Source organism: Gossypium hirsutum, chromosome A03 (genome assembly GCF_007990345.1).
Source record: "Gossypium hirsutum isolate 1008001.06 chromosome A03, Gossypium_hirsutum_v2.1, whole genome shotgun sequence".
NCBI classification, from domain to species: domain Eukaryota; kingdom Viridiplantae; phylum Streptophyta; class Magnoliopsida; order Malvales; family Malvaceae; genus Gossypium; species Gossypium hirsutum.
The window spans coordinates 93,651,198-93,676,236 of NC_053426.1; the positions used below are offsets into that span (position 1 = coordinate 93,651,198).

At 33.1% G+C, this 25,039-nt stretch overlaps 3 long non-coding RNA genes across 3 annotated transcripts; all 3 read left to right on the forward strand.

Moving 5' to 3' along the window:
• Positions 1–288: 288 nt before the first annotated feature.
• On the forward strand, positions 289–753 carry LOC121219904 (uncharacterized). The gene is made up of 3 exons (XR_005916963.1): positions 289–478; positions 561–629; positions 720–753. It is a non-coding gene; the product is annotated as an uncharacterized lncRNA (long non-coding RNA).
• A 2,542-nt stretch (positions 754–3,295) lies between these two features.
• On the forward strand, positions 3,296–3,533 carry LOC121219905 (uncharacterized). Its single transcript, XR_005916969.1, has 2 exons — positions 3,296–3,353; positions 3,431–3,533. It is a non-coding gene; the product is annotated as an uncharacterized lncRNA (long non-coding RNA).
• Positions 3,534–12,828: 9,295 nt separating this feature from the next.
• On the forward strand, positions 12,829–14,088 carry LOC107886501 (uncharacterized). Its single transcript, XR_001680780.2, has 2 exons — positions 12,829–13,462; positions 13,650–14,088. It is a non-coding gene; the product is annotated as an uncharacterized lncRNA (long non-coding RNA).
• Positions 14,089–25,039: the final 10,951 nt, after the last annotated feature.

The following is a 25,039-nucleotide window of genomic DNA, read 5'->3' on the forward strand; positions in this document are numbered from 1 at the left end:
AAAATGATCAGCCATTCAGATTGATAATTTTTGTATCAGTTTGTTAGCATCCTTATCAAGTATCAAATGCCTATCTGTTACTTCTTGTACGCTGCAGGTTGGTTATATAATTCCTTTTTGTTTGGGTCATTCTGTCAAGATTTACTTAGTATTTGAATTAATTTTGTACAAAAATATTTTTTTGACTGCTTTTAACCAACACCTAATTTTTTCTTCCCTATTTTTGTACTATGACGATTGTTAATAATTTTAATTATTACTATAATAATTATATGAAGTAATATATATGAAGTAAAATTATATTGTATACTAAATATGGTACATATACTTTAATTCCTTGTGTTTTGACTTTTAGGATATAGTTCCATGTGTCTATATTAGTGAATTAATGTTGTATATGTTTCAGTTACTGCTTCCTGCTCCTCCTGTAACTATTGGTTCAACTGAAGCTGCCATTTAATCTTCGAATTAATATTTGGTACTGATATAGATAAAGTTTTCATATTTGCTTAAACTGAAATATATTTGGTGCTACTCTTATAATCTTACATCTGTTCTAGGTACTATCGAGCACCTGAATTAATATTTGGTGCAACTAAATACACCACAGCCATTGACATTTGTTCTAGGTACGTATAGGTTTCGTTGCTAAATTTTTTTCCTTATTTCTATGCATTTTCACTTTAAATTACTTAACAAATATTACTTTTTGACTCCAGCCTCTGTTTGCTGGTGAGAGTGGAGTAGACCAGGTACGTTTTATTAAGGTACGTTTTATTTCAAAATTCTAATCAATAATAGTTTTATCATGATGATTTTGGAAAAATTAATATTTTGGGGTTGCGATTTTGTAAAGATTTAATTGCTGGTTCTGTTTGGAGCAGAACTATTTTGTTACCAAATTAATTTTAAATATTTGGTTCAACTTAATTATTATTTGATTCAGCTTAAGTATGAATAAGTATGAATTAATTTTATTACCGTGTAGCTTGCTTGTCCATTAAAATTACAACAATGGATGACCTTCTCTCCAACCTTATTTTAAATATTTTAAAGATTCAAAGTATATAGGCTGGAAACCTGACGGGTTGCCTTATATCGAACTGCAAGATATAATGGATCCTCCCTAGGTGTAACAACGCCATGTATGATAAATCTTAAAAAATTCAAAAAGACTTGAAAAAAGTTCTATCGAGCTCATTTACTATTGAATATTTATTTCCAATTTACTTATAAAAATTAAACTACGATTCTTTTTTTATATTATTATATTCAAATTACTATTTTTTTGCATTAATAATGTTTGATTTTAATATTTAATATTTTTAAATGTCTTTAAAAGTTATAACTAATTTTTATCAAAATTACAACAATGGCTGACCTTCTCTCCAACCTTATTTTAAATATTTTAAAGATTCAAAGTATATAGGCTGGAAACCTGACGGGTTGCCTTATATCGAGCTGCAAGATATAATGGATCCTCCCTAGGTGTAACAACGCCACGTATGATGAATCTTAAAAAATTCAAAAAGACTTGAAAAAAGTTCTATCGAGCTCATTTACTATTGAATATTTATTTCCAATTTACTTATAAAAATTAAACTACGATTCTTTTTTATATTATTATATTCAAATTACTATTTTTTTATATTAATAATGTTTGATTTTAATATTTAAATATTTTAAAGATTCAAAGTATATAGGCTGGAAACCTGACGGGTTGCCTTATATTGAGCTGCAAGATATAATGGATCCTCCCAAGGTGTAACAATGCCGCGTATGATGAATCTTAAAAAATTCTCCGTTTTATCACAAATATTATCGTCCGTTTTACCATTTAAGTTAAACTTTTTATTCAAACTAAATCATAGCTTTTAAGCTAAATACGGATGTCCACACAGTGCTTTAATATGTACTTAAGAAAAGATGACTTGTAAAACATAAATTAAATTAAGTGTGGACTATTTTAACTGCACATGTGATTTGTCAAATAAAAACGAACGACATGTATATTACTTAATTAAAATAATTTTTATAAATATTATTTAGATTTCAGAGGACTCTATTTGACGGTACTGAAGAGTACAGAGGAGCTCCTGATGAGGGTTGGTATGTTGTACTCCGGAACACCCCTAGAGACTTGTTTGACATGGGTAATGGAAGTAAAGATGACATTGTCGAAAGATCAGAAACATTACCTTTTCCAGAATAAAACTTAGATGAAAATATCCCTAGTACTAGTACACAATATCAATGGGTTCGAGATGATGTGAATGAAGATATTTACAAATAATGATGTAGTAAGATTTTACGTTTTTTTAATTATATGTAATATTATAATTTTAATCTTGGTCATGTTATATAATTTGACTATTTTATATGTACTATTATTGTTGTAATTTGTTACTAAAACTTTAACTATTTTATGTGTATTGCAGGAAAAATGCGTAGAAGAAGATTACGTGGTTTAAGTATTGTCCAGAATACTCCAAATTCGGAAGAAGGAAATAGTGAACAGCAGACAGTTGTTGGATCTTCGAATGTGCTAGAGACACTTGACAAGCCTGAAGAATTTCAAAGTAATGTTACGTTTATTTTATATGTGTTGACTTTTATTATTAATTTATTTGTAAAGTCTAATATAATAATAGTATATCATTTTTCAGCTGAAAATGGTGGGACGCGCAGAGCTCGAGGACGTACACTGCTTAGTGATTTATACGACTTAGATCCTGCCGACCGTGTCAAAGTAAGTAGAAATACTTATGGCCAGCCTGTTGGATCTGAAGCTCGACTTTTAGCAGGCTATATTGGCATTTTAGCACGAAATGTCAATATGTTGCCCATCAACTACGAATCATGGCATCACATGCCTGATAGCAACAAAAATCAGGCTCTCTCTAATATTAAGGTAACAAAATGTGAATGTAATTTATAATATTTTGGTTTAAGTTTCATTCATATTTACATTCTAAACTTGTGTTTTTTTAGGATAGATTTGCTTTAGAGGTCTCCGATGATTATATCAAGAAGACATTGGGTAAAAAATGGAGAGACAATAAAAGCATTTTAAAAAAACAATATTTTAAGAAAGACATAAGCCTCGAGGAAAAATTGAGAAATGTCCCGCCGGGAATGCTGAGGTACCAATGGGAAGATGCGGTTAGATTCTGGAATTCAAAGAAATGAGAGGTATTACGTATTTCCAAACTCTTATATATAGTGTTTACTATATACGTAATAATAATTTCATTATGTAGGACCGTGAGCGAGTTGGAATAAGCAGCAGGCAAAAACAAAAATTCACGCACACGGCAGGGTCGAGAAGTTTTGCTTCTGTAGCTGAGGCCGAGGTATTAAAATTTTATTAATTCTTTCAAATATTAATAACTTTCTAATATTAAATAATATTTTTACTACTATATTGTAGGAAGTCAAATCTGGACAAAAAGTTGGGCGCCTTCAGCTTTTTGAGATTACGCATAGGAAAAAAGATGGATCTCCTATGACATCCGAAGCTGGAGAAATTATGGTATATTTACTTAATAATATTTGATTTATTCTAAATATTTATAATGTTTAATTATAATTGTTTAATTCAATTCATCATTAGTAGTTTTAAATAATGTTATGTTGCATTCCTTTTTATTATATATTTCGTTTCTAACTTTTTAATTGATTTTTTAGGAGAAACTAAAGGATAAGAAGGCGGAATATGAAGCGGCTACTTCGACTGATAGTTCTGTTAATCTTGAGAACATTGATAACAGAATTATCACTGAAGTTTTGGGTCCTGAAAGGTACGGTCGGGTTCGATTTCAAGGATCTGGTGTTATCCCGACCCAATATTTTGGATCCGGCTCCCAGCAATACATGCCTTCCGGAAGTCAAGCTAAAGCTGAAGTTCAGAGGTTAAGAGATCAGATAGCTCAGATGCAAGCGAACACAGTTGAGCAAATTGCCGAGGTTCAACGAAAATATGAAGAACTCCAGCAACAACTTAGAGCGGAGGCAGCAGAGAGGGAGGCAGCGGCAGCAGCGAGGGAGGCAGAGCATAGGAAAAAGTACAATGACCTCCAGCTACAGCTTCAGCAGATGATGCAGATGTTTCAACAGTCGCAAAAGCCGCCATCTTAGACATTAGTTTTCTCGTTGTAAGAATATTTTTAACTTTGTCACGTTTAACATTATTCTAAGAATATTTTAAATCATACTTTATTAATGACATCATATATCTTTCGTTAATTTTGAAGTATTATTTAGAATTAATATTTTGGTTGTATTTTTTTATGCTAAATTTGGTATTTTGGCTGCATTTTATGCTATATTTGTTGTATTTGGTTGGATTTTAATGCAGGAAGGGTTGAATATTGGTGGAAAAAATGTATTGCAAATCTGCCAAAATTAGCGGCGCTTTTTCTTCAAACGCCGCTAAAGGCCACGACTTTTAGCGGCGTTTTTTCTTTAAACGCCGCTAAAGGCCACGACTTTTAGCGGTGCTTTTCTTCAAACGCCGCTAAAGGCCACGACTTTTAGTGGCGTTTTTTCTTCAAACGCCGCTAAAGGCCATGACTTTTAGCGGCGCTTTTTTTCAAACGCCGCTAAAGGCCACGATTTTTAGCTACGTTTTTTCTTCAAACGCCGCTAAAGGCCATGACTTTTAGCGGCGCTTTTTTTTAATAAATGCCACCAGTTTTTGCTGCGCCGCCTATAGCGGCATTTTTTGCAGCGTTTTCAAAAGCGCCGCAAAAAGTTTTAGTGGCGCTTAGAAGCGCCGCTAAAGGCTAAAAAAAGCGCCGCTAAAAATCTGTTTTGCTGTAGTGTGAATGCGTAAATTAACCATTTAAGGTGGAAATGCGCAAATCCAGCCCATGGATCAGTCAAGGCGCATTGCACTGCTTCAAAATTTAATAAAACCCTTATTTTATTTCTTTTCCTTAAAACATTAAAAAAAACCTTTAGAGAACCCCAAAGCTTTTTTCTTTAAAAAAACCCTAAAATTTTTGAGATGTTCTCTCAACCTCCAGCCTAATGGCTAATGTCCAGGCCTCCAATTGCCGCTTGTAACCGATGAAGCAAGGCCCTCCAACGGTGCGAGCACGACGCGCGGTAAGTCCCTTCTCCTCTCTCCGATCCTTCGTATGTGTTGTGGATCTAAATGGAAAAAGGAAAAATAGAACAAAATTACAATAAATAATCACCTTAGAAATATTCTTGGTTGCCTCTCTTCTGATTTTTGTGTGTATTTTCTTTTATTATTTTGTCCAAAAAAACCCCATTTACAGTGAAAAAATCGAAGGCTTTATAGCCAAAATACAAGCAGTTTCTGCCTATTTCTTTGCTCAAATCGCAGGTGTTGTGAGGTCGTGGAGGAGGAGTACATGATCGTAGGGCGTGGATGCGCGAGCTGGGGGTGTGCCGACTTGCATGGTGGAGTGGCGCTGAACGTGGGGGTTGCGGCGTGGGTGACTAGGAGTAACCTAGGGTTCTTTTCTGATTTGAGCCACTGCAGAGTTTTGGGCTTTAGAATTTGGGTCAAAATATTTATGTAATTGGGCTGTAATTGGGTATTTGGGCTGAAATTAGGTAGCCCGGGCAAAATTTGGGTTTTTGGTTTATTTGGGTTTGTTGGGCCCGGGCGAAAATTGGGCCCTACAGTTGCCCCTCTTTGCTCATTGTCGTGTAACGAAAATGGAGCAAAGATTTAAAAGGGCCAATTTTGCCCGGTCCTACTGAGTCTTAACTTCTTAATACTCCCTTTCTTCAGGTAGCCTCGCTTTAACCCACTGCGTCTTCAGGAGTATAGGAACTTTCCGTTTCAATTTGCTCCACTACTGTTTAGGGAGATATGATTTGTAATCTTCAGCCATCTCCACTGCTGGTCAGGGAGATAAGGCTCACTGTCTTCGATCTGCTCCGCTATTGCTTAGGGAGATAAGATTTGTAGTTTCCAGCCTGTTACCCTACTGCTTAGAGGGTTAAGACTCACCGTCCTCGATCTGTTCCACTACTGCTTAGAGAGATAAGATCTGTAATTTTCAGCCTATTACCCTACCGCTTAGGAGGTTAAGGCTCACCGTCTTCGATCTACTCCACTACTACTTAGGGAGATAAGATCTGTAATTTCCAGCCTATTACCCTAATGCTTAGAGGGTTAAGGCTCACCGTTTTTTATCTGCTCCACTACTGCTTAGGGAGATAAGATCTGTAATTTTCAGCCTGTTACCCTACTGCTTAGGGGGTTAAGGCTGGTCGAGATTTGTTGCTTCAACCAAATTTGCTACATCATCCTCTAGGGGACATACTTGTAGAATCGATTTCAGATGCCTATATTTATGCCTAATGATGATGACTAGGATGCTATAATCAGAATGAGTCAAATGCTCCTAGCTAGATGTGCTATGAATGATATGAATGTAGAAATGTCATGAGAATGATTCATTTTTAAATGCTTAAAGTATCATCGCTCGTTGTTCATTAGAGTTTTATCACTGACGTATTTTATTTCCATCTTGTTCGGCTGGTATTCTTGACAGAAAACCCAAAAAAAAATCGTATTTTACGAGCTTGCCCCACTGTTATTTCAGAATCCCTTCCACTGTACCTTCTGGGACATAAAGTTTGTACCTCCCACTGCAACTTCAAGGGAATAACATTTGGTTTCTTCTATCCATCCTGCTGCAAATCAGAGGTATAGAAGTTATATCATCTTCAATCAATTTGATTTGTTACACTATTCCCTGGGTGTAATGACCAGATGTAAATGTCTGATATTTACATGAATGTAGAGTATCATTTTTCTTTTCCCAATAATGATCCCCTTTTACACTTGGATTGACATTGCTCGTTATTTTTCGAGGTTGTATCACCGATGTAATATCCTGTATCTGATACTTTTGAAAAAAAATCTTAAAAGGTAGTCTTAACTTAAACCCTTCATTTTCAAACATTCCCAACCCTTAAGTTTGGTAAGTTCTAAACAATAATCCCGTTTCAGATTCTTGTATTATTTAGAAGCTTCTAGAGTAATATGCGAAACTCTTTTTATGAAAGTATTATTAGTCCACTAATCATTATTTCAATGCAAAATGCTCAAAAAAGATCATAACAACGGACTAGAAGCAAAGCTCGAGGTAAGTGAGTTAGCCAAAGACAACAAATGCAATTAAGAAAGAAATTTATTGGGATGTATCTTGAAAAGAATAAGATAATCAAAGATAGCAAAAATGGGTAAAATGAAAGCTAGATGCCCCAGATATCGCAGCCTTAGCTTTACTGTACAAACTTCTTGAGGATCATTTTGAGCTCAATCTATGTTTAAAGGATCCAAAGTACTCTGTAGATGCCCCAAGATGTAGCATACTTCTTTATTATTAATTTAGGTATAGCAAGACTACCGTATGCCCCACTTTGATCCAAATTTGAGCTGCTTTTTTTGGGTTTTCAACTCAAATCCCCTTGGTCTCAAGGCGCCCTTTGCGGGTTTTCGCCTTAGCCTCTCCTGTCTATTTTCCTTTTCTTTTTATTTTGTCTTTTGGTTGCCTTTGCCGTACTAGGATATAGTGTCTAATCTTTGAACAGACTGTAAGATTTTGACATTGTGCAGTTGTATTAGATATGATCCTTTCTAACATTCCTTGTCGACACCCGATTTTTTTTTTTTAAATTTGATGATTATCGACTTTGTAACATTGGCATATGAAGTAACTTTCACCCTCTTCGTAAAGTAATCGATGACCCCAAAGATGAATCAGTATCGGTTAAAAGCTTTTGAAGAGATTAGCCCCATAATATCCATGCCCTACATATAGAAAATCTATGAAGAAATGGAGGTGTCATATAATGTCTTCCTCCATTTGGCATTTACGGCATAACTGATACCATCCCCTTCCATGGTGGATTAGCAGTACCCAAACCTCATAATTAGTGTGGCTACTGTGAAACATCTGTCCTTCTGACACTCGTATAGATATTTTTTTTTTGCATTCACAGGTCTTAGTATCCCAGGCATATCCTGACATGATTATGCTAAAACATCTTTGAATTCTTGGAGTAACTCAATGACGATTTACTTTGTCTTCGTGGCAATGCAAGCTCCGATCTTTACCTCTTGCTCACAATGTCCACTGACCCTTTGTAGAGTAGGATATGTTTTTCATCTTGTTCTACCATCATTAACAAAATCAGGAGATAAGCTACAATCTCTGTCATCTTCAAAGTCCTGAGATCTGCTTAAACATATATCTCACCCCAAAAGGGAGTCAGTTACAGCGTTGCTCCTGTCGTTAATATCTGGGAACCTATTGTAGGTACAAAGGCATATTTCCAAAGAATAAATGATTCTAAGGATGATTATTTGTATGGCATGATTATGAATGAAATGAGAGAATAAAAGAATATTTGCTCAAAACGAGATACAAAAGTGCATTTTTTATTGAGAATAAAGATGCTTGAACATGAGCCTATTTCACAAAAGATTCTTGTTGTTTCTAGGCTTAAAAAAACAAGTGTGTTTTGAACATTACTCTGTATTAGCTCTAAAAACTACAGAATTACTTCCGCAGCCCAGTTGTTCAGAACACTTCCAAGCTTATAATGGCGAATGCCTGATAAGTTTCCTTCCATCACCCCCTCTTCAGATATGGCGTTGATGCTCAAATTTTCCATTATATCTTCAGCTATCGCGTTCACCCCATTATCAGTATGATTGGGTAACGAATTTCCTATACCAAATGCATTGTCGAACTTCACAACGCCCATATTGATAAGCCTTTCGAATAACCTTTTAAAAGAGAGATAATTCTCTATCGAGTGTCCCACTGTTCCCGTATGGTTTTCACATTGAGTACTTACGTCGTACCATTTGGGATATGAGGGCTGCAACAGTTTTAAATAGATAGGGGCTACAATGTATGCATCAAATAGACTTTTGTACAGCTCCCGGTACATTATTAGAATGGGAGTAAACCAAAGCTTTTCCATGCTTTGTCTATTGGGCTCCTGTCTTGGCGAGGCTTGTTGACCCGTGGCTACCGTTCTCAGTTGATTTACCGTGATCAGTTTTATATAACCCATACTCATATTGTCGACCTCATTTTCTCTCTTCTTTAGAACCGACCTCCTGGTGCTTTCCCCAGCCTCTATCTTCCCATATCTTATCGCGTTCTCTATCATTTCACCAGACATCACTATATCCACAAAGCTCTTAGTTGCGCTGCCTAGCATGTGATTAATGAAGGGTGCTTTCAAGGTATTAATGAAGAGCATGGTTGCTTCTTTTTCCAGTAGTGATGGTTGGACTTGTGTAGCAACTTCCCTCCACCTCTAGGCATATTGCCTGAAATTTTCACTCTACCTTTTCTCCATATTCTGCAACGTGATCCTGTCAGACGCTATGTCCGTCACATGGACATACTGCTTCATGAAGGCCTGTGCTAAGTCCCTCCATGATTTGATTTGGGTGCGATTCAGCTGATTTTACCATTTGGCCGCAGCCCCAATCAAACTGTTCTGGAAACAGTGAACTAGCATCTGATCATTATTGACATAACCAGTCATCCTCCAAAAAAACATCGTGATGTGGGCCTCAGGGTAGCTGGTTCCATTGTATTTCTCAAACTCCGGTATTTTGAACTTCGGAGGGAGCACTAGATCCGGAACTAAACTTAATTCCTTAGCATCCATACCACACTGATAATCAGCGCTTTACAGCGCCTTGAACTTCTCTTCCAGCCATTTGTATCGGTCTTCCAGCTGCTTTGGGAGTTCTCCTTTTGCCCTTTCTACTTCGGCCATGTTATCTAGATCAGGGACACCAGGATTTACCAGATTGTCTCCGGTGCCTGAACCTGTCGGGAAATGCGTCAATGCCGAAATGCCGGCTTGATACTGTGGACTGATATTAACAGGCAACCTAGGTGGATATGCGTTGGGCTGCACTAGGGTATTTGCTGGGGAAAAACCCGATGGGTAGACAGGATCTTCACTGTCATCTCCAGGGTTGACCATAGGGCTCTTCCCTTTTCCTGGCCTTCCAAGCAGTAACTGAGTTAGCTGATTCATCATGTTCTTCTGTGATTCTAGCATCTGATCTTTCATATCTTGCTGAATATTGGCCAGTTGCTCCTACATCTGTGTTTGCAACCGCTTCTACATTTCTTTCTACATTTGTTCCAGTTTTTCCAGCTTTTGATCCATGATTTTAGTTTTTCTCCGTGTGTAGTAGTGATGTTCCAGGGTAACTATAACACGATTTCTAATTAATTAGGGTTCTTTTGTGAAGTTTAATGCACATGATGCAATGTAATGCAAATGCATGGAATGAATGCAAAAGAAAGTAAAGCGTTGATTCTGAATTCAATTCTATTAGAACAACTTTTCTAGAAAACAAATTCCTTTACATAAAACGGATTACATATGCGGCTTTGCTCTCATCTTCCAGGCGATCCCTTTTTCTGTAAAAGTCAAACCACGCCAACTTTCAATAGATGCCTCCATTAGCTTTTTTTTGCTTAATCCGGGCCGCGACTTATTACTCACTTATCCTCATGATGCTTGTTAGATCCTTTAAGATAGTCGGGACGTGACGACTCTCGAATAATCTTTATCGACTTGAATTCTCAGGTAAAGTCTTGTTTTCCTTCGCGAACTATCAGCCTTCTTCCGTTGTATTTACTTGGACCATATTCAGACAACCGTATTATAATCCACTTTATTAAAAAATTCATTTTCTTATGACAAAATGTTCTATTTATCAATCAAATGTGAATCAACACCTCCTTTCTATAATGATGTAATGCAATGTAGTCATAAATAAAACAAAACACATCAGCACAGGAGGGAAATAAAACAATAAAAAGACCTACTTGGGTAACCTCTAGGGTTTGGAGTGGCTCTACCTAGGATTAGGCTCTTAAAGCTCGCTATGTGCGGTTTGGTTCTAGAGAAAGGGTACCTGAACTAGTAGATTCTTCAACCCTCACCCATTATAGGCTTATGCGGATTGAGTTCAGTTTAGGGGAATATATTTCCCTATGGGCATGCAGAGGTGAAATCCTCACGAAGACATAGGTACGACTATATCCCGAAAGCAGTCCACTAGCCCATGCAGAGGTGAAAACCTCATGAAGGCATAGTTTCTCACTCCCATTTAAAAGGTGTAACCACAACGGTCACGCAATGCAATGCAAGAGTATTCTAGCAAACATGGGGATCACAAACAAATGTAACAAAAGAATCATATGTTAAAAACCCAAATTTTAAATTTTCAACAAAAGGACAAAAAACAATCAATTTTATGGCTTGACTCTTTTATTGGTCCCTAGCGGAGTCGCCAAGCTGTCAAAACCATTTTTAAATCATTACAAAAACGAGGATCGACTTTAAAAAATGAGGTACGGAGTCACCACCGATCTTTTTTTTGAGGTGTAATCGAATCACCTTGAGATTGATCATTTTAATAAAGCATTTGATTTATTAAAACAATAATTTTAGGTCTGCGAAAATCGAGAAAAGGGTTTGGAAATCAGTTACACACGAGGAAGGATTAGCACCCTCATAACGCCCAAAATTGGTACCAATTAATTATTTAATGTCCTATTGTTGAAAATTTGAAGGGAAAATGCTAAAAATACGATTCCTTTTAAAATGTGTGAACAACTCGAATTGAATTTTAAGATTCCCTCATTCCAAAAGAATAAAATATCACATCCAGCACATTAGGACACGATATTTTAAGCATAAACTGAGATCACCTCATGATTCCAAAACGCAATGAAAAGGGTATTCCATTATTTGGTCCAACAAAAAAACGAAACCCAACACGTTAGGGTCCGATTTTTTGAATTTCCAAACATAGAACATTGCCTTGTTTTAAAATTTAGAAAACATGAATAAAATTTTAAAGGAATATTTGACTATTTTGGGCAAGCAGAAAATCGAAACTCAGCACGGTAGGGCACGATTTCCCAAATTTTCAAATGTCAAACATTGCCTTTGTTTTAGAAGTTTTTTTTAAATAAACAATCGCAAAACCAGCTCAAAGTATATTCATTTGGTTCGCCTTAAGGTAAAAGCAGTAATATGTCATGGATAAAGAATGAGAAAATACAAAGGAACGAATTAGGATACATGCAATAGTGACATACCATATATTATTAAAATACTAATATACATTTGAAGGCTAATGAATTAAAAATAAATTTAAAGAAATTCCAAGCAAATTAACACGGACAACATATGACAAGTTTTAAAACAAATAAAATAGATGATATAGAAGAAATGCAATTTGGAATCATCAATATGCCAACAAACAAATATATATAAAAATCTTAAGCTAACATACATTAAAGTTCGAAATAAATCAAAATAATAAGAATAAAAATAATATATGAAATAATAATATATAAATGAAATTTCAAAATACATAACGTATATAAAAAAAAGTAAGTAATATATAACATAGCATTTGTCAATCTAAATAAATAATATGCTTGAAATGAATATTTTATATATAAAAAAACAAAGGTACTAGTCTATGAAAGTATTTAAAATAAATAAAATATACCATTTAAAATAGGGTTCTTAAAAGAAAATATATATACACAAAATAATATAAAATCAATAATATATATACATAATAATAAAAAAATATTTACATAAAATAATAGGAAATCAATAATGTATACTTAGAATAAAAATAATTTAGTATAAGTTACGTATATACATGTATAATAGTATTGAGTTGAATATCTATAGATCTTTAAATATAGAAATATATAAAAGAAGATTTGAAATAAATAAATCGCAAAATACACCGAATAAAAAAAATATAGAGGAGATAATAAGGAGAACCATGCAAAATTAATAAAATAATCCAAGATAATATGTTTAAAGATAAATAACAAATAAATTTTTGAGGGGGGGAAATAAGGAATAAAACATAAATTGAAGTAAAAAACTCAATTGAAGTAAAAATAAAACCGATTTACAAATAAAGAAAGTTACAAAACAAAATTAAGGATTAAAATGCATCGCGCGCAAATGTCCGAGGATTAAAAATGAAAATTTTCCCAATCCCAAAGAACAGCACCCAAGCGCGGACTAAATTGAAAAGGCGCGCAAATTTCAGGAAAAAATTGAAAGAAGCAGATAGAATTAAATCAAAAATGGCGCACATGGGAGGGATTAGATGCAAAAATTAACTATTTAAGGTGGAAATGCGCAATGGATCAGTCAACGCGCATTGCACTACTTTAAAATTTAATAAAACCCTTATTTTATTTCTTTTCCTTTAACATTAAAAAAAATCTTTAGAGAACTCCAAAGCTTTTATCTTTAAAAAAACCCTAAAATTTTTGAGATGTTCTCTCAACCTCCAGCCTAATGTCTAATGTCCAGGCCTCCAATTGCCCGCTTGTAACCGGCGAAGCAAGGCCCTCCAACGGTGCGGGCACGATGCCCGGTAAGCCTCTTCTCCTCTCTCCAATCCTTCGTATGTGTTGTGGATCCAAATGGAAAAAGGAAAAAAAAAGGAAAAATAGAACAAAATTACAATAAATAATCACCTTAGAAATATTCTTGGTTGCCTCTCTTCTGATTTTTGTGTGTATTTTCTTTTATTATTTTGTCCAAAAAAAACCCCTTTACAGTGAAAAAATCGAAGGCTTTATAGCCAAAAGACAAGCAGTTTTTGCCTATTTCTTTGCTCAAATCGCAGGTGCTGTGAGGTCGTGGAGGGGGAGTGCACGATCGTGGGACGTGGATGCGCGAGCTGGGGGCGTGCCGACGTGCGTGGTGGAGTGGCGCTGAACGTGGGGGTTGCAACGTGGGTGGCTAGGAGTAACTTAGGGTTTTTTTTATTTGGGCCACTGTAGAGTTTTGGGCTTTAGAATTTGCGTCAAAATTTTTATGTAATTGGGCTATAATTGGGTATTTGGGCTGGAATTAGGTAGCCCGGGAAAAATTTGGGTATTTGGTTTCTTTAGGTTTGTTGGGCCCGGGCGAAAATTGGGCCCTACAACCCTCATAGGATATCCTTAATTTTTTTGAGTTAAATCTATTCACCCAATATAATCCTATTTTATCTCATGATAACTATTACATTTTTCTTCCTAAAAAAGTACTCGTGGACACACTACTTTTCCATCTATCGTGTAATGTCGATGAGAGAATATCATGAAATACTATTATTGAAAGTCATTGTGAAATCGTCTTTGAATAAACATGCAACCGGAATTAAATTTCTCTTAAAGTTTGGTGCCTAGGAGACATCTTTCAACATAATCTTCCTAAAACTATCAAAATAAATATATATACTTCATATTAATTTAATGAATTTTTATGAAATTTTTAATTTTAATTTTCTTTTGAACTTTGAATTTTTTTATTTTTTAAATATTTTTAAAAATTTTAAATTATTTGTTGACATGACATATCAAATAAATAATATCATGTCAATATAAAGTAAACGTAGACTACCTTGCAAGTTGCCATGCCAAGATCATTAAAAGTTAATATTTTAGTCACATTTCCATTAGAACAAAGAGATTTGACTCTTTTTGAAAAATTAATTGTCAAATTTAGTTTAAAAAGACCAAATTAACAAAAAATGTAAGAGTTAAGGACTAAATTTAATATTATGCCTATTTTTGATAATATTTAAATTGAATTATGTTGCAATTATGAGGTTTTTAAACAACCTTTTTAACCCTCTTATTTTAAGTTTTTCATGCTTCATTTTTTTTATTCAAATAGTTAATGAAATAAAACAAAAACTAAAATTATAATAGAAATATTATATAATTAATACATATACCCATCTCCCACATTGCATGAATGTATAAATATGTCTAGAAATTAAATGGCTAAACTCCCTCCTTAATTCCTTGGAAATATCAGCCTCATTGGATGCAGTTCTCATCTTTCTCTTTGATAATATTACTGATAATCAGACACATGGCTATAGAAAAAAAAATCCACATTAATCACTTGCAAAGAGCAACTAAAGACTAGAACAAGAAAGGGGTTGGCCTAGTTGGATTACCCTTTGTTAGGGTACATAATTGACATAATTTTGTCATTAATTCTAGTGAAATTTGAACATTATTGCTTGTAATAAGTGCAATTCATGTCATAAAGATATTAGAATTTGGAACCAACTCGTGCAATTGTTGCCCGAATGACCAAGAAATGGAACATGAGATAGGCGTCTGACCTAAGGTAGATAAGTAGTGCATGGAAACTTTTGGATCAAGTTAATTACCATTAGATTAATAGTTGTTTTATATTACAATTTTTCTTGAAGAATATTTATTATATTAAGTGGTTTTTATCTTTTATTTTTAATATTTTATCATTTTAAAACAGGGTATAAATTATATCTAGTATGACTAAATTATTAGTAAATTTATGTTTTGGTCACTCAACTTTAAAAAGCTACAAAATAGTCACTGAACTATTTAAAAGTTTTCATTTTAAGTCAGTGAACTAGCGAGCTCCAAGCGATGATTGGTATAATGGATCTATACCCATAGACGAGTGGAAATAGAGCTTTTTAATGTTGGAGATCGGAGAAGAAAGCTATTTGCATTTTGGTTCTCAAATTCATGATATTTAAAGTTGTTTCATAAAAAGGCTGAACTGTGGAAGTGAAGGGGAAATAGAGCTTTCAATTGGTGAAGGCGATGCGAATAAAGAAGGGCATACAACAACGATTTTAACAACTCAATAACTTAAATGAAAACTTTCAAATAGTTTAGTGAACATTTTGTAACTTTTTGAAGTTGAGTGACAAAAAAATAAACTTACTAATAATTTAGTGACCTTATTTACCCTTTATGCCTCATTTGATTAACAGTGTAATAATATGAGGAAAAAAGCTTATTTATTACATATGTATTACAATAGTTAGACATAAAATAAAAAATAGTTAGTACAAATTTAAAGTTTAAATTAGAAAGATGAGTAATCTCTTGTAAAAAATAAAATCTCTTCAAAATAAATGAAAATTCCTTCTCTTTGCTAAAAACAAGTCATGGGAATAACTAAATATTACCGGTTGAATTAGTTTATTGTTAACTTATATACTAAAACATATGTAAAAAAATAATACACCTACTAAATGTAGAATTAAAATATTATTTTTGTATTATCTCTAAAGTTAGGATGGAACTCCTCTCCTATAAGAAGTGATTTTGGACAATAGCTAGATGATGTGAAGTGTTTTTCATTTCTTTATTTAGACAAAATCTTGGTTTTACTAGGATTGTGAGATTTAAAATGTTCTTCATTCTTTTCTTATTCAACTAATATTTGCTCAGGTCATACCATATTATTGTTCTTAACATCATTTCAGGTTGGATCCCTTGTTTGATATTTAGGATAATAAATAGTTTATTACAGTAATTAGGTATGTAATTGTCTCTCTTTTTTTCTAATAATTAATTAGAACAAGTTAGTATAATTTGATTGGGTCGAGCAATCACGCTATGCTATGGGAGTGGGTAATCTAATTTAAATGAACCATGCAGTTAAGTTTGTTGATTAGAGTCAAGTCTTTCTAATTTGTAAGGTTGTTGATGAATTAAACGTTGGGAGAGCGTCTCTTAGGATTGTTCGACTAGCAAAAGGTTAATTGTCAAGCTATTTTTAATTTACAATCTAAAAAAAAATTGATGGTTTAGATTTATTTTTCGATCACTATAACCAATTTATCATTGAATAAGGAAACATCAATACTTTGTGATCAACTCTGTACCAAGATTGAGGCTATAATTTTTAAAATATTGATTTATTCTTTATTATTTTGAATTAATGTAATTTACATTTTGTTTTCTTTTATTTACATTTATTTTATTATTTCAGAAAATTTAAATCCTCTTTTTATTTTTTTCTGCAGATCACTTAGTTGTGCCCGAAACTAAGCCCTGGTCACAAAAGAATTTAATTCTTTATATCTAATCTCTACGGAATACGACCCTACTTCTCAACTTACGAATTTATTTAGTTTTTAGGCATAGGAAATTAAAATTGGTGGATTTTGGCACCTATAACTTTTTCAAGCTCAAAAATTCGTTTGATATTTGGAATGTTTAAATAAAAACATTATGATTGAGCAAAAACAAAGAAATCTATTAAAAATTGGGTGTATCTAAGCTTAATTAGTCATTTATAAATATAGGTAAATCTAAAAAAAAAAATTGAAATTTGTATTTTCAAATCAAACTAAATTTAGATGATATATATGTACATAATTTTGAATTTCGTATTTGGATGAAGAATACTACCTTAAGTTGATAATTTTACATTTATAATATTGTTAAAATTTGCTAATAAACTTTATCTTTCATTTTTATCATCTTTCCTTCACTTTACACTTAAAAAAATCTAATTGAAAAGGGAAAAAAATCATTTTTTCTTTACTAATAAAAGCTTTTTTTGGATTGTTTACTAATAAAATTTATATCCATATTTTACTTGGTTAATACTAGAGTATTTATGGGCTGGATCGAGTCGGGTCTAAGTATTTAACATACTTTATATTTGTTCAAGCTTGAAATTTGAGTCAAAAATTTTGTCCAAACTCGTCCATATTTGCAAAAGACTAATCCAATCTCAATTTAAACCATTTTTAAAATTTTAAAAAATATATTTATATTATATTATTTTAATATTTAATAATTTAATAATTTTTTATTTATTGAATTTTTTTATATAGTTATCTTAACATTATTTTAATGTTTACATTAGAGTCTAGGTTTATTTTTTAATGTGTTCTAAATTACATAATATATAAAAATAACATAATATAAAGTATTATAAACTTAAAATGGGTCAGGCCGAGTCGAGCTCGAATCTTGAATGTTCAAGCTCGAGCCGAACTTATATCTTAAACGGGCCTAGTTTTTTTACCAAACTCATTTTTTAGGCATAATATTTTTGTCCAAACCCTCCCAAATTTTGGATAGGCCTTCGGACCAGAGTGGGTTGCCAAGCCCGTGAACAAGTCTAGTTAATAGTGTTGTGGGCCAATTCTACCTGGGCCCACTAAAACCCAAACCAAATCAAACCGAAATTACAATTGAGACCTAACTACCCCAATACCCAATACAAACACAACCCAATTACAAAACCCAAAACCTATCAACCTAATTAAACCCAAATCAAGCAACCCAATTACAACCCAACCTACCCCAGCCCACATTAATCAGCAGAAACAAAAAACAGCATGCCCTAGGTGCGCCGCACCTAGGTCTTCTGACCTCTGCCGCCACCGCCACTGTCGCTTCACCACCGCCCTTGCCACTTGCACCTATAAGAATTAAAGAAGAAATGACAACTAGATAAACAAAAAATACTTTGTAAATGGCTGTATAAAGCCTTTTAATCTTTGTATTTTTTTGGCTAGACATTGAATACAATAAAAAAAAGAGATTCAAATATCAAACAACAAAAACCCGCAAAGCAGATTTGGAGAAAAACCAAATTAGAAACGTGTAAAGGTCATTTTTTTATTTTCTTGTTTTTGAAACTGTTTGTTTTCAAAACTCTTTATTTTCCTTTCGTTTTAAAAAAGTTATATGTATATATATAACTATATATATTAAAATATAATAAAAAAGGGAAGAAAAAAACGTACCTGGGGGGTTCGACCACCGTACACGGTGGTCACCGGCAACGAACCACGGTGGCCTCCTCTCGCCGGATTCTAGGCTCAGGCTAGAGAGAAAACTGTTTTTTCTTTTCTTTTTCTCTGAAACACAGAGCAAGTGATTTTTTTAAAAAAAAATTGGCCTTAAATAGGCTCCCAAAACGACACCGTTTTGGGCATGCCTCTCAGGCACCAAAATGACATCGTTTTGCCTTGTTCTGACCCGATACGACCCGACTCGCCTTCAGGATTTGCGTGTTTTCAACAAATAGTTTATTTTCGCGTTTGGCCCTTCCGCATTTTTATCATTTTATAATTAAGTTTTTTATTTTTAAATTTACCCTGTAATTTATTTCGGTTTCCAATTTAGTCCCCCATGAAACGCACGTTTTGAAGGGTAGGGATTATTTCCTTTTTGGTCCCTCTTTGTTATTAGCGCTTTCAAATTGGTCCTTTTCTCTTTTATTTATTTTCAGATTTATCCCAAACTTTCTGTTTTAAATTCAATTTAATCCCTTTTTAGTCATTTAACTACTTTATTATTAAATTAGTTAATTTTATTATTATTACTATTATTTTTTTTCACTATTATTAGTCATTATCATTACTACCATTATTATTACTATTATTTTTATTTTTATCACTATTACTCTCACTATTATTATTTTTATTTTTATTACTATTATCATTATTATTATTCTTATTATTAGTATTATTATTATCATGCTTATTATTACTATTATTATTATTATTATTATTATTTTGTTTTATTTAATATTTTTATTTAATTTTATTTTTAGTTTTATTTTTATTTTTATTTTACAATTAGCTTGCTTTTCATTTATTCATTTACTTTATCGTCATTTATTTTTGCTTTATTGTCGCTCATATTATTGCATCTATTATTATGTTGTTACGTGTATTAGCACTGTGATTTGCTTTCACATTTTTACTACAAAATCATGTTACATTAATCCTTGCTCGATACATAAAATTTCGTTTTTTTAAATAAGCAATTTCTCGTAATTCGAGATTCAAAAAGTCGTTTCCTAACTTACGGGGTTTCGATTTTCTTGATGAATCCTAATAAACGAACTTTTTTTTAAAGCATAAACTTTTAAATGATCTCGGGAATTATGAAAAGATCGTGTTCTAACTTACGGAATATAATTTCTTTCTAAAACCAAGATAATCAAATATCTTTCAAAATAAATAAATTTTTCGGCATTTATTCGCGTATCGAGAATTTAAGACATTGTGTTCTAACTTATGAGATATAATTTTTTTCCTCGATTAACGTGAAATACGCCATTTTTCTCAAAAAAATTCAATTAAGCAATAATTTAACTATGGATCGTATTTTTCTTCAAAGTTCTCAATTTTTAACACTAAGACACTAATTAATCAACTAGGTACCAATTTTGGGCGTTACGAGGGTGCTAATCCTTTCTCATGCGTAACCGAATCCCGAACCCGTCTTTTTGAATTTCGTGGACCAAAATCGTTGTTTAAATAAATCAAGCCATTTATTAAAAATAACCACTTTTACAAGGTGACCCGATCACACCTCATAAAAAAGGATTGGTGGCGACTCCCATGTTTGTTTTCGTTTTCAAAATCAAGTCAACCCTCTTTTTAAAAAAAAATAGTTTCGACAGCTTGGCGACTCCGCTAGGGAACATGAAAGAGAGTCAAGCCACGAGTTGATTAATTTTTGTCTTCTTGTTGAAATTTGAAATTTTGATTTAAATCTACGATCCTTTTTGTTACATTTCATTTTTGTGGTTCATTTTGATATGTTTGCTTTATTGGTTCGAGCCTTTTGGTACATTTCTGCATATTGCATTGCATGACCTCTCGGTTATACCTTTTAAGTGGGAGTGAGAAACTACTCCTTCGTGAGGTTTTCACCTTCGCATGGGATAGTGAATCGCTTTCGGGATACATCCGTAGCTATGTCTTCGTGAGATTTTCATCTCCGTATAGCCATAGGGAAATGTATTCCCCTGAACTGAACTCAGTCCATATAAGCCTATAATGGGTGAGGATCGAGGAATATGCTGGTTCAGGTACTCTTACTTTAGAACCGAACTGCATATAGTGAGCCCTGAGAGCCTACCCTAGGTAGAACTACACCAAACCCCTAGAGGTCATCCAAATAGGTGTTCTATTTGTTATTTATGTTTTTTGTACTGTTGTGTTTCTTTTGTTTTGGCTAGGATTGCATTGCATTTTCATCATAGAAAAGAGGTGTTGATTCACGTTCAATTACTAAATAGAGAGCTTGTCATGGAAAATGGATTTCTTGATAAAGTGGAAGACAATGCGGTTGTCTGAATATGGTCTGAGAAAACGCAATGAGAGAAGGTTGGTAATCTGATAGGAAATACATGTTTTTGATTCGTTGCCCCAAGATTCAAGCCGAAAATGTAACAGCCTAATTTTCAGTGGTATCGGGAATAGACATTTGAGATCACTAAATCCGACGGGTGAGTTGAAAATTTAATAAATTAATACCTATAAGTCAAATGCGAATATAAAAGCATTTTTGAATTAGTGAATTTGGTGATTTACAAGAATTAATTAGGTAAATTGGGTGAGAATGAGGTATCGAGACCTCGACTTCATAAATCGAGCCATAAATATTTTTAGAAATATTTATGGAGTGTTGGTGAGGTAGTAATAAAATTTAGTCAGAAAATTTTAATGTTTGGGTGGTTAATTAAATGAAAAGGACTAAATTGAAAAGGGTGTAAAAGTTGCTAAAAGGATTAAATAGCTCAATTATCAAACGAGGAAGGACCTAAAGTTAAAATAAGCCAAAGGAGATATTTTGGGCGGCAATCGCTGAGAAAAATCAGGAAATGGGTGAAATAAGGGCAAAATTAGAAAATTGCCAAAATTGGCTAAATAAAAATGGAACTAAATTGGAATATCTAGAATTCTCTTCATTTCTCTTCATATTCATCAGCTGAAGAACAGCCATGGAGGAGGGTTCAAGCTGGTTTTCATACTCTAGCTTCATGTAAGTTTAATTCTTGCTTTCTCCTTGAAATTTTTATGTTTTTGGACTTTTACAATTGGGTCCAACTTACTATTTCATTAGTTTTTGATTCCATGTCTAATTTTTGAAGTTGTTATGGATGAGTTCCGGAAGTATATGATGATTTGGCATGGAATTAGAGATTTAAATTATTTATATTCTGATTTTATTGAAAGAATTGAATAGGAAGTGAATGTTTAGGACCTAATTGTAAAAGAGTTTGAAGTTAGAGTTTTATGTGAAAATTCTGAATTTCAATAGTTATGAAATAACTTATAATGTCTAGAAAAAGTATTAATTGAGAAAATTATCTTAATTGAGGGGTTAATTGAGCAAGGACTGAATTGTATGAATTGTGAAATTTGGGGCAAAATGGAAATCAACATTTTACACTAAAACTGTTTTGGGCAGCAGCAGTAGTTTAACTTTGAAAAAGCACCAAAAATTTTAGAAATTGAATTAGAGGATGAATAAAATATGAAATTAAAGCTTAGTGAGTCTAGTTTCTTATAAAAGAAATTATGTAAGCAATGAAATTGTAAATCATGAGATACAATAACTTTTGTGAGACAATGTCAGAATGATTTCAGATTCCTCTGTTCTGAATTTGGAAAATCGTCAAAAATTGGATAAAAATAATTAGAGGCTTAAACAAGAGAAACAAACTAGGACATCATTTGAATCCTGTATGCGAAGATAACTAATTTTTAGTGAAGAAGGGTTGGAATTGTCAGACAGCAGAACAGAGGAGACTTCAATGAATAAACTGTATTAATTGGCCCAACCAAAAATTATGCAATTTTTATGGTAAGAAGAAATATGAGTCTAGTTTCTGGGAAATTTTATGGATCTTAATTTGGAGTTCTGTAGCTCAAGATAAAAATAATTTAGTGACTATGACACAGATGGACAGTTTGAATATTCACATAAGTAGATAGTGAAAATTATGGATAATGTTACCTATAAGTGTGTTGTTTATACTAAGGATGTGGATGGAGAGGAGGAGGAGGAAAATATAAAAAAATATATGAATGACTTGTGTATAAATTGATCACATGCCGAATTATAATCGATAAGTGTTGGACTAGAAATGATATAATGTTTTATTTGGAATATTTATTATGAAATTATGATTATCGTTATAATACAAAAATTGAACTTGTGAGTTTATATGGCTAAATTTTAGTGATTATTTGTTAATTTTATGAATTTCATGATGTGTTATTTCATATGTATTGATGATAAAATTCTGAATAATGTAAAAGCATGAAAATTGAATAAATGATCAAATTGAGCATTTCAGTTCAGTGACAAGATGAATTGAAGGAAAAAACCATGGTTGGACCATGGTAACAAGTGATAAGTGATAGCTTCGGCTACACTTATCTGATCAAGGACAAATGAAAGTGATAAGTGATAGCTTCGGCTACACTTATCTGATCAAGGACAAATGAAAGTGATAAGTAATAGCTTCGGCTACACTTATCTGATCAAGGACAAATGAAAGTGATAAGTAATAGCTTCGACTACACTTATCTGATCAAGGACAAGTGAAAGTGATAAGTGATAGCTTCGGTTACACTTATCTGATCAATGACAAATGACAAGTGAAAAGTGGTAGCTTTGGCTACCTGATCAGTGAAAAGTGGTAGCTTCTGCTACCTGATCAGTGAAAAGTGGTAGCTCCAGCTACCTGATCAGTGAAAAGTGGTAGCTCCAGCTACCTGATCAGTGAAAAATGGTAGCTCCGACTACCTGATCAGTGAATAGTGGTAGCTTCGGCTACAAGTGACAAGTGATTTCAGTATAAGACCATATCTGGGATATGACATCGGTGTGATATATGCTACTGTATAAGACTATATCTGGGATATGGCATCAGTGAGATATGTGATTCGTGTAAGACTATAGTTGGGCTATGGCATCGATATATGAATATATGTAAGACCATAGCTGGGCTATGGCATCATTATGTGAAGATGTGTAAGACCATAGTTGAACTATGGCATCGAGAAAACGAAGTACTCAATTCCGTAAGACGTTCACTAATTTGACAAAGTTTGGTAAGTGTTACATGGAATTATGTGATACAAGGAAGTACGAGTTGATAAATGAATTCATTTGTGATTATATAATTGTTCATCTTGAATGTACTGTCCATATGTATTGATAATTCAAATGTTTTAATGAATAAAGTTCCGACATGGAATAAATTGAACACAAGACAAATAATTATGAAATTGAACTCGGAATTCATGAAAATGATGGTTATTGATATATGGAGACATGAGACATTGATATATAAATATGGAAAATGTTTGATAAATGTGTTTATTCATAATTATGGAATTATATACGTCATATGTACTATTTGCATAAAGATGATATTTCAAATACTTTGGTTATTTAAGCTTAAATATGAAATAATATGAAATCAAGATAAGTTGTTATGAAAATATATTTAGATTACAGAGATATGGCTGATATATGTTGTATGATTACATAACGTGAAATTGTGTATATATATGAGAAATTTAATGAGAATTGAGCTCATACACGTTTCTTGTTATTTATATGAAGTGTACGATTGACAAGGGTGATGAAGTCATAAACAGAGAGTTACACGGGTTGAAAACACGAGCGTGTGACTTTCGAAAATGTGAAAATTTTCTAAGTGTTGTAAAAGTTTTATATGTTTACGGTTCGGTCCCAAACCACCTTGAATATATGTTTTGGGCCCCGTAGGCCCATATAAGGGACGTTAAACGTATATATGAAAGTTTTTAATTTAGAAGAAATTTTATGGCTGATTTTTACATGATTGATCATATTAAGTTCGGTAATGCCTCGTACCCTATTCTAGGCTCGGAATACGAGTAGGGGTGTTACAGAAAAAGATTACTCGAGAGCTATAAACATCCTGAATTTCTTAAGCTGACGAGCATCACGGAGATGAGTGAGCAATGGGTCGCGGCCTAGATCAAGCAAAAAGGAGATAATAGAGGTGTCTCTTGAAAAATTCACGGAATTTGATCTCAACACCCATACATGAAGAAAAGGATCGATGTATTCGCCTAGAGTATGATGGTAAGGCCGTATATATGTCCGTTTTATGTAAAGAAATTTATTTTCTAGTAAAGTTCTTCTAACAGAATTGAATCAGAATCAATGCTTCTTTTTTGCATTCATTTCATGCATCAGCATTGCATTGCATCATATGCATTAAATTTCACGAAATGACCTTAATTAAACAAAATTCTTTCAGTTAATCTGGAAACCAACAAGAGTCAACCAACTAAATATCGCTACAGTACCCGCTGCAAAACCAAAGTAATGGATCAGAGATT